This window comes from Canis lupus, chromosome 10, assembly GCF_011100685.1.
Source record: "Canis lupus familiaris isolate Mischka breed German Shepherd chromosome 10, alternate assembly UU_Cfam_GSD_1.0, whole genome shotgun sequence".
NCBI lineage: Eukaryota > Metazoa > Chordata > Mammalia > Carnivora > Canidae > Canis > Canis lupus.
In genome coordinates this window covers 15,752,058-15,765,419 of record NC_049231.1, presented here as the reverse complement: position 1 = coordinate 15,765,419, position 13,362 = coordinate 15,752,058, and the positions used below count along the sequence as shown (strand labels likewise).

At 48.1% G+C, this 13,362-nt stretch overlaps 1 long non-coding RNA gene across 1 annotated transcript; it reads left to right on the top strand.

Moving 5' to 3' along the window:
* The first annotated feature begins 10,237 nt into the window (after positions 1 to 10,237).
* LOC119876717 lies at positions 10,238 to 13,306 on the top strand. Its single transcript, XR_005365430.1, has 2 exons — positions 10,238 to 10,823; positions 12,728 to 13,306. It is a non-coding gene; the product is annotated as an uncharacterized LOC119876717 (long non-coding RNA).
* Positions 13,307 to 13,362: the final 56 nt, after the last annotated feature.

Below are 13,362 nucleotides of genomic sequence, written 5' to 3'. Positions count from 1 at the left end.
TAGAGTCGACAAAAGGAATTCTATGAGCTTTAATATAAAATACTATTAATTTAAAATGAAAATTGATATTAATTCTATTTTAAAACTTGTACTGTTATAAAATCTGAACTCAACATGTCCCCCCAGAGTGATAGCTATTGAGACAATAAAAAAATATATATGGAAAGTCAAGCATTTAAATCTTCATGCCAGGCAGAGTACATTACAAATATTATCTCAATTAATCTCCTAATAATCTATATAATAGACATCACGTCTGTTTTGTAGATGAAGGCAATGAGGATAGAAGATTATTTACCTTCTTCTGGTTCTCATGACCCATGAGTGCCACAACCAGGATTAATATCTTGGCCTGTTTTCATCTAAAGTCCATATTCATCCCACATTAGTACCCTGTAGAATGCCCGATTTTATCTTATGTGATATTAATACTTTACACTGGGTGACAGGATGCTGTTTCTGGGCGTCAAATATTCCATTACCATTCTCTGGATCACAGGAATAAGATAAAAATGTTGTGCATACTCTCCTGCTAGTGTTAAAGTTTGGAACATTATTTCCAACTATTTTCATTGTCCAGTAACTTTAATTCTCCCCTATTTTCTCATGGTTGTCTATCTATCCATCGATCTATGTATCTATCATCTATCAATGTATCTATCATCTATTATCTATCTATGTATCTATCTATCATCTATCTATATATGTATCTATCTATCCATCCTCCATCAACTATTTATCTTATCTAATTTTCTATCATTTCTCCCAACCGTCTGTAGCTGTGCCAAGTGTTTATGTAACTCTCCTGTTTTCCTAACCCTTACTGAATTTATAATGACAGTAAGGACCATATTACATTTATTCTTGTTCTTACTTCAATAACTAGCCCAGTGGCATTAAAATTAGTTCAATAGAAAAGAATATAATCCTATAGTTATGACAGGATTACATTGGAAGGCAGATTGATGCCCAAGATTGTTGTAAATCAGTGAAGCAACAGGGGAAATAAGGATTAAAAGGAATTTGCTGCTTCAGTTTTCAGTTTAATGGTATCTTGCAGTTATAAAGGGTGAAATACACATGAAGGAAAAAAATATGTGACAGAGGAGAAATCATGATTTTTGTGATTTTTTAGATGAAAATCGTCCTTTAGACAGTGGTTTCTGCTGCTACTACTTGTTCTCAATAGAGAGGGATTGACTTAGTGATTGATGCCAGCAACAAACTATATTTTTTACCTCTTCAATCAGCTTCGCTCCCTTTGATTTATTTTATTTTTCCTAATGAATGAAAATGTATGGTGGCGTGGAAGGAACAGAAGACAGGAGGCAGAAATCTGAGTTCTAGTTCTGGCCATTCTTATTAGCAGACCTAAAGTCCTGGGTGCCTCCTTCAGCCTCAATTATCCAATGTGGGGATCACAATAAAAAATTTTTCTATGAAAAAAATTTAATTTACTGAAAATAAGTGATATTCAGGGACAGAGTAACATATGCGATGGTTTTTATGTAATTGAATAATCACAAAAATCATGTGATACATTTTATTCCCGATTCACATTTGATTAAGCTGATTTAATTACCGGAAGTAGCAGAATTGATATTCAAACACAACTATGATCCTGAAGTCGCTGTTCTTCTTTTGCAAGTAATTAGTAAGTTGACTTTTGTTTTGTTTTGTTACTTGTTATGCTTATACAACTGTGTAAGAATGACTACCTAAACTTGAGACAATTGCCTCTACTATTGATTTTTATCAAGCTTACCAGCAACTAGGAGTCTTGGCTCTTATTTGTTTTTCATTCAGCTAAACTGTAGCTTCTTTCTTCGTACTTGTCAGTTCATTTTTTAGACCTGATTTTGGGGCTCTGTGTTTATCCCGCTTTCTTCTTAGGCTTCCTCCATAATTCAAATTTGATATGAATATTTTGTCTTATCCAAATTGTTCGCTGTTTCCTCAAAAGCAACATCTTCCAAATGATTTTTTTTTGAAAAAAAAAAAAAAAGAAAAAGCAACATCTTCCAAATGATTAAGATTTTTTTTTTTTTTTGATTAAGATTTTTGAACCGGCACTTTAGGACACATAATCAGACATGTTTTACTATTCAGTAAACTTCTTTTGAGGCAGTATTCCACTAGTTATGAATTCTCCTAACTTTATTCCACATCTAAATTTCTCCATTGGTGGCCACTTAATATTTTGATAGACATTGGTAAAATCCTTGACAAAATCCAGATTATAATCAGGGATGCCAAACTGATAGGCACAGTTGGAATTCATAGTTGTCACAGAATTTTTGGACCTCAAGGATTTAAAAAAAAAAATTCAGCGACTTTAGGAGGGACATGCATTCTTAACTTTCCCTTGGCTTCTGCACTCCATATGGATTTAGTGTTACAGCTCCACACTTCTATGTTCCTGATGTGGCCCCTAAAAGCATTTGAATTTGAGATCACTGAATGGTTCTTCTCATCTATCAGCTTTGTATCCATAGAAGTCTCAGCAATTTTTGGATTCATCTGGGGTTTACCAGTTATCTCCATTCCAAGTACATGCACATACACACACAGATGAGCTGATATTAGAAAATTAATTCTTGATTTTTTCCCCTAGTTAAATATCATAAATACATCCCTGCTTAAATGTCACTAGTTTTGGATCTAAGTTCTCTACCTTCCTGAAAGATACGATTCTTTTTTTTTTCCCATCTCTAATCTTCACATTCCACATAATTATGCAAACATTGGAGTAGGGGATAATAACTTTCCATGTATTTTTTTTCAGTGCCCTGGGATTTAATTTCTCCAGACAAGAAAACTTAAATTTCATTTAGAACAGCTAGAAGCAGACCTAAAATTCTGCACTCATCCTGGAATTCAATTCCATCTGAATAATGTATCCTCAGACTGAAAATGGCAGTCTGTCTTTATTCCTGAGGAAGAAAAATGTACAAAACAGGGGACTGAAAAGTGGGACATTGTCATTTCATCATTAGTTACTATTGACCAAGATGACCTCAATGTTCTCAGCTTGACTAAACTTTAGACAGTTTTCTTCCTGACTCCTGGGCCTTGACCTCCCTTTTATTCAGAGTTTTTACCTTAGAAAACTTGTAACAGTAAATTCTTCCTTTGTCCCTTTGAAATGTAAATCTTTCTCAAGCCTTTCACCAGTTCCACAGCCCAGGAATATCTTTCCCAAGGACCTAGGAGCTGTCTCTTTGAAATGCAATCATCAAGAAAGATAGCACCCTTATCTTCCAGTCTTTGTGGGGAGAAAAAAAAAAAGCACAAATGGCCAAATCACAGTGACCAAACTCCCTGCTATCATGGGTTAGTAGTTTTCCCTTGTTTACCTAGCCCTTAGATGCTTCCTGTTTCAGGCGTTTGCCTCCTGTTTCAGAAGTTAATGAACTCTCTCTCCCTATTGCAATAGTCTTGAAATAAAGTCCTCCTTGTCTGGTATTGTTTCCCTTTGGCAACATCAACCTAGCCACAACCCGTTGAAAATTACAAAAAAGTCAAGCTATCCTTTTAAAAACAGTAGTAACATTCATGGTACCACTGTTTGTCAAGCTGTTTACATCTCATATATCTTCCTAGTGATGCCAAAGGAGAAGTTTGGAAAGTCAGCAAATGAGACTCAAGAGTTTGCTCAGTTGCTTAAGACAAAGTAGCAAAAGGCAAAGCTAAGCTGCTAACCCAGGGAATTCACTCCAGAATTTACATGTCTCACCATTAGGTTAACCTGCCTAGCTTTAAGAAATATTAAACAGTCTAGAAGTCTTCAACTCAGACTTACTTTTAAAAATCTCCTAAAATATGCCTTTAAAATCTGAGCTGAATGGACCTCCCAGCTCCTTCCTCAACTACTTCCACTCAGATGGTGTGATGTTCCTCTCAGAGTCTCAGCCCCATGCCCAGCTTTATTTTCAACCTCACAGTCCATCTTTCTCTAGGTTGAGGTACATTTGTCACCTTGCCCCTTCCAGCTCACACTAACTGGAAAATGACACAGTCCCTTTCTCCAAAGGTTAAAAGCATGTGTTCATTTTCTAAGTCAATTAATGAGGCATAAAAGGTAAATTGCAGCAGCAATCGCAACAAGATCAGATTGCTGATAGGGGAAGTCATGAGTAGTGATATTGATGACACTGTCTGTGGAATTTATTCTTTGTTGGAAATGACAAAGAGAATAGCCTCATGGGCTCCACTCGACCATCTCAAATACATGGCATGTAAGCTGATGATCACCCACCCTTGGGCCTTCGAGGAACATTAGGTTGCTACTTTTTGCTTTCTCTGTCACCTTGTTCAACTCTTTTATTTATTTTTTTAGTAACAATGTTTTTATTTTCCCAGAAAAAGTTTCCTAATTTTAAGCATGATACCAGTTTATAAAATAATTTATTCATGTTTTTATCTGCATGCTATTCACTTAAAATACTTCACATAGTGTTTTGTTTTATTAATATTTTGAGGAAATGTTGGATTTTTTTCTTTATTCTTCAAAAATATCTATCAATTGGAATAAGGATAGTTTGTATTTCAGTTGGATTTGTAACATACAGTTAAATGTTTTGGTGACTTTTGGTAAATACTGACTAGTTAAAAAAAAAAAACACAGAGATGTGTGTGTCTGCCCTCGTGTGCATGTGAGCACACACACACACACACACACACACACACATCCCTACAAACAGTCTAAGATCTACTGGACAGCCTGTCAGTTCCAGAGAGGTAAGCTGATCTTGTTAATATACGCTGTCTCATGTTTAATCCTTTGACGCCTTTTGAAGAAATCTCCATGCAAATAATTGAGAAAGTAGAAAAATGAAAAATTAAATGACTCTTGTTAGGGAAACTTTAACTCAACTGTAAGTTAAAATCTAGTTTGAGAGAGAAGTGTGAAGCCTCATTTGAAGACAGGAAACTTCCTTCTCTCCGAAAATGCAAGGTACGTTTTCTACTGTGGAATTTAATAAGCTGATATGAACCAGTATCTTAGCATCCTGCCTGGAAGTGAAAAGCAAAATTATTTTTCTGGCCAAAACGGTGACACATAATTACTCATTCTCAAAAGAAATCATTAACACTACAGCATTTTCAAATGCACATTTGCCTAGACATGATATCTATCTTGGAGAGTATTATTTAATGAAGAATATTCCATCATCCTTTGGAATATAACTGAATGTGCAAATAACCAAGCTCTGAGGAGACGGTCAGTACACTTACTTAGGACTATGTCGTATTTGATATGAGATACAGAAGGTGAGTGAATAAAAAGGTATAATGATCCAGCCCAAATACTTCCCATTTAAAAAAATTATTCAAATGGCAATTTCATGTATTTCATGAATCTTTTCACAGACTTGGCTTATGATATAGGCAATGTCATGCCTTCTGTGTACGTACAAACATACATATGCAAAGTAAAAGAAAAATAAAAGAAGAAGAAGAAGAAAAGAAAGCGAGAATGAAAAGGAAAAATTCTCATTGATGTATATGGAGAATATGTGAAGATGAAGACATGTAGGTAGACACGAATCCAGGCTGCAGAGGCGATATTTTGAATTCTGTACTAGCCAAAGAGAGGGACTTTTGTACAATTAAAAGGGAGAAAATTCATCATTGTGTGGCTACGTTCATGCTTTACAAACCCGCCTGCCCATATTAGCCGTCTCTGCATCATTCCGAACCAGGGATGAGACATTTCAATAGGATATTTCAGACCATAGGCTGTGAGTGTATCCTTACTCAAAATACCACCTTATTCTGAAAACTACTGATATTTTAGTATTAAGTAAGCAGAAATCCACTATGATAAATCAGATATCTTGATTATTCAAGTTCAAGTGAATATTTCAGTGAACTGCAATAACCTACTCTTATATTATAACTTCTGTTCCTAGGACAGAGGTCATAAATATTTGATCAATTTTTAAAGCTTATCCTAAATATATTTATTTGTAATTCAGCATCGGATACCTAGTTTTTGCTATGGATATTATAATCCTCATAAATGCAAGGATGCATGAAATGTGAATGGAGGCCTACGAAGTCTCTAATAAGACAGATGTAACATTAAAAGAAAAAACTTAGAAGTGATTATGGCATTTAGAAAATGAGTAAGATTAAGAAAACAAGACATTAAAAAAAAAGAAAACAAGACATTGTGTGGAGCAACTGATTTATACCTACTTTGAGAAAAACTTCATATCTTACTCCAAGTTTCTGTCATTACTTTGTATTAGGAATTAACATTAAATGTTTCATAAATATTCTTGTTTAGTTTTTGTGTGTATGTGTGCTTGCTTGCTAGCCTTTACGTTATTGCTTTACACTAATAGCATTTTCTGGTCAATTGGGCAAAGCCTAATCTCAACAGGTTTCTGAAGAATCTGAGGGATTATCATTGCACTACGTTGGCAGAAATCCCACACAGGCTCACTCCTGCATGGCGAGAAAACATTCTGGCAGGAGGGATGGATGGGGTAGGGAGGTGGAAATAGAAGGAAAACTAGGAAACCACTGACACAGGACCATTCACAGAGTTCATTTTAGAGCAAATATTTGGCATCAAGCTGTTGAAATGGGTTCACAATTCACAGCTCAAGTGATTATTACTGAAGAGTTTGTAAGGGAGCCTCTTGTTATTTTCTTCCTAAAAAAAGGTTTTGTTGCCTTTGGTCCACAGTGGACATTCCACTTTATCTCTTGATGCTGCTGGATGGGGGCCGGCCCCTGGGAGGACCTTTGGTGGGGGTCCCTGTGCCGTACTTGGCAGAGGAATGGGGACAGGTATGGGCAGTGGGTGACTTCGCCTCGGTGGTTCAGGACTCTGTTGCTCCCTCTGGGTCTCAGTTTCCCCATCAGGCCTGTGTGGGGAAGCAGGGGCAGCAGTCTGAGAGCACCAGGACAACTGTGAGGGCCAGGGCCAGGCCGGCTTGGGTTTCTTCCCTCAGGGGCCCGTTTGCTGCCCCGAGGCCCCAGTGGGCACGCCTGCACCTGCACACCTGTGCACCTGCACACCTGCCGAGTGCCCACACCGCAGGCCAGCGCTGTGTCTCGGTCCTCCCGTCAGATGGGAAGAGACAACTGCACCTGGCTCAGCTCCCACTCGCCCACAGGTGGCTCGCTTCTGGCAGGTCCCGGGTGCATGAGCACCGCCTCCAGGAGGGTCAACAGGTTCTCCAGCTGGCGCGGTTCCGTGGGGACGGGTTGGTCCTGGGGACGGAGCCTGGCTGATTCATGAGTGAGCACAAGGTCGTTCCACCTGTCAGACCCCGTGGAGGCCAGGCCCCAGGATGGAGGCCACCAGCCCCTCCTTCTGGGGACCCTATGAGGGCCCCTTGCTGTGGGCGGGGTGCATGGCCCGCAGGCTGCAAGGGACACTTAAAAAAAATCTCATTGTTAGTCAAATTGTGTTGAAAATACGATAATGGTGCTAACAGAAAACAATTTAAGCAAAGCCCCCATATATACCCAAAAGGAGAACATGCTCAGTAGAACTTGTTTACAAGTATTTTATCTTCTACTTAATCATTAAGTTTTACTCATTGTCTAAAATATGCTGACACTCAGCACTGAGTATGCTAACTGCCTTTCTTAATTGAATTCTTACAACAATCCTATGAGGTCTGGATTGGGGGTTAAACCCATTTCAAGATGGGCAAGTGGAGCACTGAAAAGTAAGGTTCCAAGGAAACACAGAAAGTGATGGACCCAGGACAAACCCACTCAGTTTTACACCAGAACAACGGATTTTTAACTGATCTGCTAAACGGTAGCAGATTTCAAATTGAATTTCTAGGTTTGAAATAAACATTATTTTCTTTCATTGATCCAAAAACTACTTAGAATATTAAAACGTATATTAAAATGAGCATAACAGGGACACCTGGGGGGGCGGGGTGGTCAGAGGTTGGGCGTCTGCCTTTGGCTCAGGACATGACCCCTGGGATCGAGTCCCATGTCGGGATCCCCGCATGGAGCCTGCTGCTCACTCTGCCTGTGTCTCGGCCTCTCTCTCTGGGTCTCTCAGGAATAAATAAAACTTAAAAAAAAAAAAAAAAAAAGGCCAAATCTGTGCCAGAGCAGTCGGAAAGCAGCTCAAGATTCCGGGGCTGCTGTGGAGCCGGTGAATCGCTTCCCCAGAAACCTCGTGGGCGAGCGCGTGGGGGAGGGAGGCCGGCGGGGCTCCCGGGGTCTGCCTGGGTGCTCACTCCGGGTCCCGACGGGCTTTGGGGCCTGGGTCCGCCTCTTACAGCGTCGTGTCCCCTCCCCGCTTGAGGCTGGGCCGGTCCTCCCCGCGGCCCCATACCCATACCCGGGGGCAGCCGTCCCGCCCTGCTGTCTACACAGCCCTATGCCGGCAAGGGGTAAGCGCGCGAATTGACAAGTGGATGTGCAAGGGCACAGCGAGTATCCTGTCCATGCAAGCCCAAGCTGCTCTCTCTGCGTTCCACGCGCGACCCACTCATGACCGGGCCGGTGTAGACAGGACTTTGTCTTTATCGTGCCGGCAATCACATGCTGCAAACGCCGCCCGCCTGGCCCTCTGGGAACGTCCTCCCAGGCATGGTCCGGGCACGTATGGAAACATCCGATCGGGGCAGCCGGGTGGCCTAGCGGTTTAGCGCCGCCTTCAGCCCAGGGCCCGATCCTGGAGACCTGGGGTCGAGTCCCATGTCGGGCTCCCTGCATGGAGCCTGCTTCTCCCTCTGCCTGTGTGTGTCTCTCATGAATAAATAAGTATCTTGAAAGAAAAGAAAGCATCCGATTCGGTCCAGAGTAACACCTGATATTTTTTTTTTTTTTTTTAGATTTTATGTATTTATTCATGAAAGACACAGAGGCAGAGACACAAGCAGAGGGAGAACCAGGCTCCCTGCGGGGAGCCTGAGGTGGGACTTGATCCCGGGACCCCTGGGGTCACCCCCGGGCCGAAGGCCGCACTAAAACGCTGGGCCATCCCAGCTGCCCGACACCTGACTTCTGTGTGGGGTGTAGAGCTTTCCTTCCCAGCCACCTGCGGCCTAGGGGGGGCTGTAGGCGGGACCTCCCACACCCCGGGTCTCCCACCCCCTGGCTCTCCCACCCCCCGGCTCTCCCACCCCCCGACTCTCCCACCGCCGGGCTCTCCCACCCCCCGGCTCTCCCACCCCCCGGCTCTCCCACCTCCCGGCTCTCCCACCACCCGGCTCTCTCACCCCTGGGATCTCCCACCCCCCGGCTCTCCCACCGCCCGGCTCTCCCACCCCATGACTCTCCCACCGCCCGGCTCTCTCACCCCCGGGCTCTCCCACCCCCTGGCTCTCCCACCCCCTGGCTCTCCCACCCCTCGGCTCTCCCACCCCCCCGGCTCTCCCACCTCCCGGCTCTCCCACCACCCGGCTCTCCCACCACCCGGCTCTCTCACCCCCGGGCTCTCCCACCCCCTGGCTCTCCCACCCCCTGGCTCTCCCACCCCTCGGCTCTCCCACCCCCCCGGCTCTCCCACCACCCGGCTCTCCCACCACCCGGCTCTCCCACCCCCTGGCTCTCCCACTCCCTGGCTCTCCCACTCCCTGGCTCTCCCACCCTCGGCTCTCCCACTGCCTGGCTCTCCCACCCTCGGCTCTCCCACTCCCTGGCTCTCCCACCCCCTGGCTCTCCCACCCTCGGCTCTCCCACCCCCCGGCTCTCCCACCCCCTGGCTCTCCCACCCTCGGCTCTCCCACCCCCCGGCTCTCCCACCCCCCGGCTCTCCCACCCCTCGGCTCTCCCACCGCCCTGCTGTCTCACCCCCGGGCTCTCCCACTGCCTGGCTCTCCCACCCCCTGGCTCTCCCACCCTCGGCTCTCCCACTCCCTGGCTCTCCCATCCCCGGCTCTCCCACCCCCGTCTCTCCCACTGACGGGCTTTCCCACCGACCTGTTCACTCCTGCAGGCAGGCGCCGGGGTTTCACCTGCTGCCTACGACGTGCCAGCAGCTTCTCGGAGCCCCCGCCCCGTGTCTTTCTGCGGGGACGTATTTCCTGGGAGAGGTCGCAGCCCCTGAGGCCCTGGCCATACCTGGAGGGGGTCCCTGGGGGCCCTCTGGGATTTGCTCCTGTGCCCCCCCCATCCTGGTCAGCTCAGCTGGGGAGGCTGAGCTTTGTGACACCCCCCCTCCGTCATCCCTGCGCAGGTGCCGTCAGCCGGGTTTGGGGGTGGGGGGACTTCCCTGGACGGTCGCTCACCGGCCTGTCTCCCTTCCCGCCACGTATCAGGAGGGACGTCTCTCCACGCGCCCCTCTCCCCGCGGGCGGCCCCGTCTCTTCTCCCGCGGGCGGCCCCGCATTCTGTGCGCCCTGTGCACGAGGAGGCTGCCTCCCGGAGCCCGGGGACGGATGCCACAGCCTGGCCGGCGCTGCTGCGGCTCTGGTGCCCCCTCCCAGCAGGCGCCCCTTACACCCTGATGCCCCCCAGTACCCCGAGGCCCCCGGCATCCCGAGTCGCCCACCCCCCGCACCCGAGGGCTTGCACAGGCACCGGTCCCCCCCGCCTGGCGCCCTGCTACGGAAGGACGTGTCCGTGATGCCCCCGCGTGTCCACAGAGCGCACACCTCTACCTGTGTCCCCGCCCCCCGCAGCCTGGTGTGCCGGAGAGCTCCGGGGCGGCTGCAGTGTCACGTCGCAGGGGGCCTCGGGGTGCCAGGGGGCCTCGGGGTGTAAGGGGGGGGGAGCCCCGCACGACCTGGTGCAGGTGTGTCGGAGAGCTCCGGGGCAGCTGCCAGAAGCGCTTCCCGCGGGTGGAGCCGTGTCCTCGCGTCCCGTGGGTTCACAGCGGTGGTCAGGTGGGTCCATGTGGGGACCGACTGTAGCGGGGTCAGGGGGGAGGGTGCCCTGGGTGATGTTGTACTGATCTACTAGATTTTAAAAGCTAATTGTGAGTAAGTCACGGAACTCCAAAAGGCCTTATATTTTTATCAAATAAGTCCTTAGCTTTGTTTAAAGAAGGCATTCCATACGTCTTTATTTATTAACATCATAGGAGGTTTTCCTTTGCAATTTTTTTTCCCCACCTCATGTGGCAGTTTTCCAAGAGCCCTGCTCTGGTGCTACCTGCTACCTGCTACCTGCGGGCGGTGGAGAGGGCCCAGCATCTGGGTGGTATGGTCAAAAGCTGCCTGAGCCCTCACAAGCTGAGACTTCGTGTTTCGGCTACCGTGTTTAAGGGAGGGAGGAGGGGGATCCCTGGGGGACTCAGCAGTTGAGGACCTGCCTGCAGTCCAGGGCATGACCCCGGGTCGCGGGTTCGAGGCCCACATCGGGCTCCTTGCCTGGAGGCGGCTTCTCCCTCTGCCTGTGTCTCTGCCTCTCTCTCTGTGTCTCTCATGAATACATAAAATCCTAAAAAATAAAAATAAAAAAGGATGGACCATGCCTGTTAACCCTGTTTGTAAGAATTCCGTATTTCCATGAATGAGAAGCTTCTGGGACTTGGTAGGAGAGCCCTGGGTGTTCCTGCCCTCCACTGACCCTCAATTACTCTTCCCTTAAGGTAAGATGTTCCACTTTGAGCATTTCCTTTCTTTCTCTAAGATTTTATCTATTTCTCCTGGAGAGACACAGAGAGGCCGAGGGAGAAGCAGGCCCCCTGCATGGACCCCGACTGGACTCGATTCCGGGACCCAGGGTCACGCCCTGGGCCGCGCAGCTGCTCCTCCCCTGAGCCCTCCTTCTCTCCCCTACCCGGGGCGCCCCAGAGTATTTTCCGTGAATATGTGCTGGTAATTTCTTCCTCGGAGAATAAGTGACATTTCAGTCCGTATCCCCAACCTGCACGGGGTCCCATTAGGCAGCCGCGACTTGTGCGCATCGTTGCGCGGGGCGCCCCTGGAGACTCCTCCTGGGTGCCAGCCGGGGTCACCGGGCCCACCCGGGGCGCCCTGGCTGCTGTCCCCTCCCCGCCGGGATGCTCCGGACCGCGCAGGATGGGCAGGGAAGCCAGGCATCCGCTCGCTCAGCAAAGCTGTGGGATATGCCCGCCGTGTGGGCCCGACGGGAACCTGAGTGTGACCAGCCCCGCGTGCAGGTGAGCAGGGGAGTGACCCGGGCCAGGACAGCAATGTGGGGGCCTCCGCCCGCGGTGAAGTTATGCAAAAATATGGGCGGCCAAGCCACGAGCAGCTGCGGCTGAGCATTTCCATCATTTTTGTTAAATATCCTGCAAATGATGCGGCTGCCTGTAAGGGGAGATTGCATCAAAATGAAGTGTGTGCACGAGGAAAATATTAATGACTCCTCTCCATGTACTGGGCTCTAGATAATGCAGCTGTTTTTAGCCTCCAGCTGTGCAAACGACTTACTTTTTCTGGGAGAAAAAAGAAGACTTCCTGTTTGGTTTTATTTCCATCTCATTTGCGGTTTACTTATCTTCCCTTGCCTTAGTTTCCAGACGTCCGTTTGGGGAGCATCCCCACCGTCCCCACCGCCTTCCCCCGCGACAGGAGCCAGGGCATGGAGGCCGCATCTGGGTCTCTGGGGATGCGTTCCAGCTCCAGGGGTGGCCGCCTGTTGGGGCCCCAGGGCCTCGGTCCAGGTGACACAGGCTGCGTAGTGCTGCTGCTGCTGCTGCAGTCCCGGCTGCCCCAAGGCTGGGAGTAGGAGGCGAAACCAGCGCCCGCCCCAGTTCTCACCAAAGTCTGACCGAATGTGCCCAGAGGTGCCTAAACCAAGGCCATCTCTTGTTTTTTAGGAATAAATAGGAGCAACGTGGGTGGCAGGAGAGTGTGTGCTGGAAGCAGCAGGGGCCGCCAAGGGACATCCAGGCAGAGCACTGGAGAAGGGCGGGCACACTTGCCGTCGGAAGTGGCCAGAGGTGGGAGTCCTCTCCCTCCCCAGCTCACCAACCATCACGACGGTCCTTCCAAACCCGACAGACATGGAAAACTGAAGTGCAGGGAGGTTAAAGACAGCCCAGGATCACACAGCTCCCGAGTCACCCCGGCTCCGAAGGTCCAGTAACACCTGCCCGAGTGGAAGGGCGCTGGGAAGAGTAACGAGCCCTAATAACGAGCAGGAATGGGGAGCAGGGAGCAGCTGCTTTCGCGGAGATCAGTTTTACTCATTACTCAGGTTCCCCTAAGGCCTGGCCGTGAAACACCTCTTCCTCCTGAGACACCTGCCTTGGCTCCCAGGCCCTGGCGCTTGCTCGTGGGAGCCTGCTCAAAACAACGTGGGGACGGGCCTGGAAAATGAGACACGCGACAGGAGGATGTGGGGAGGGAGGAGCCCAAGGGCAGATATCGAGGAACATAAATGCCCCGAGAGAGAAGAGAGTCTGGCATGTTCTGGTCTCCGCCTGGGGTCCTGTTTAGCTCCATTCGCAGA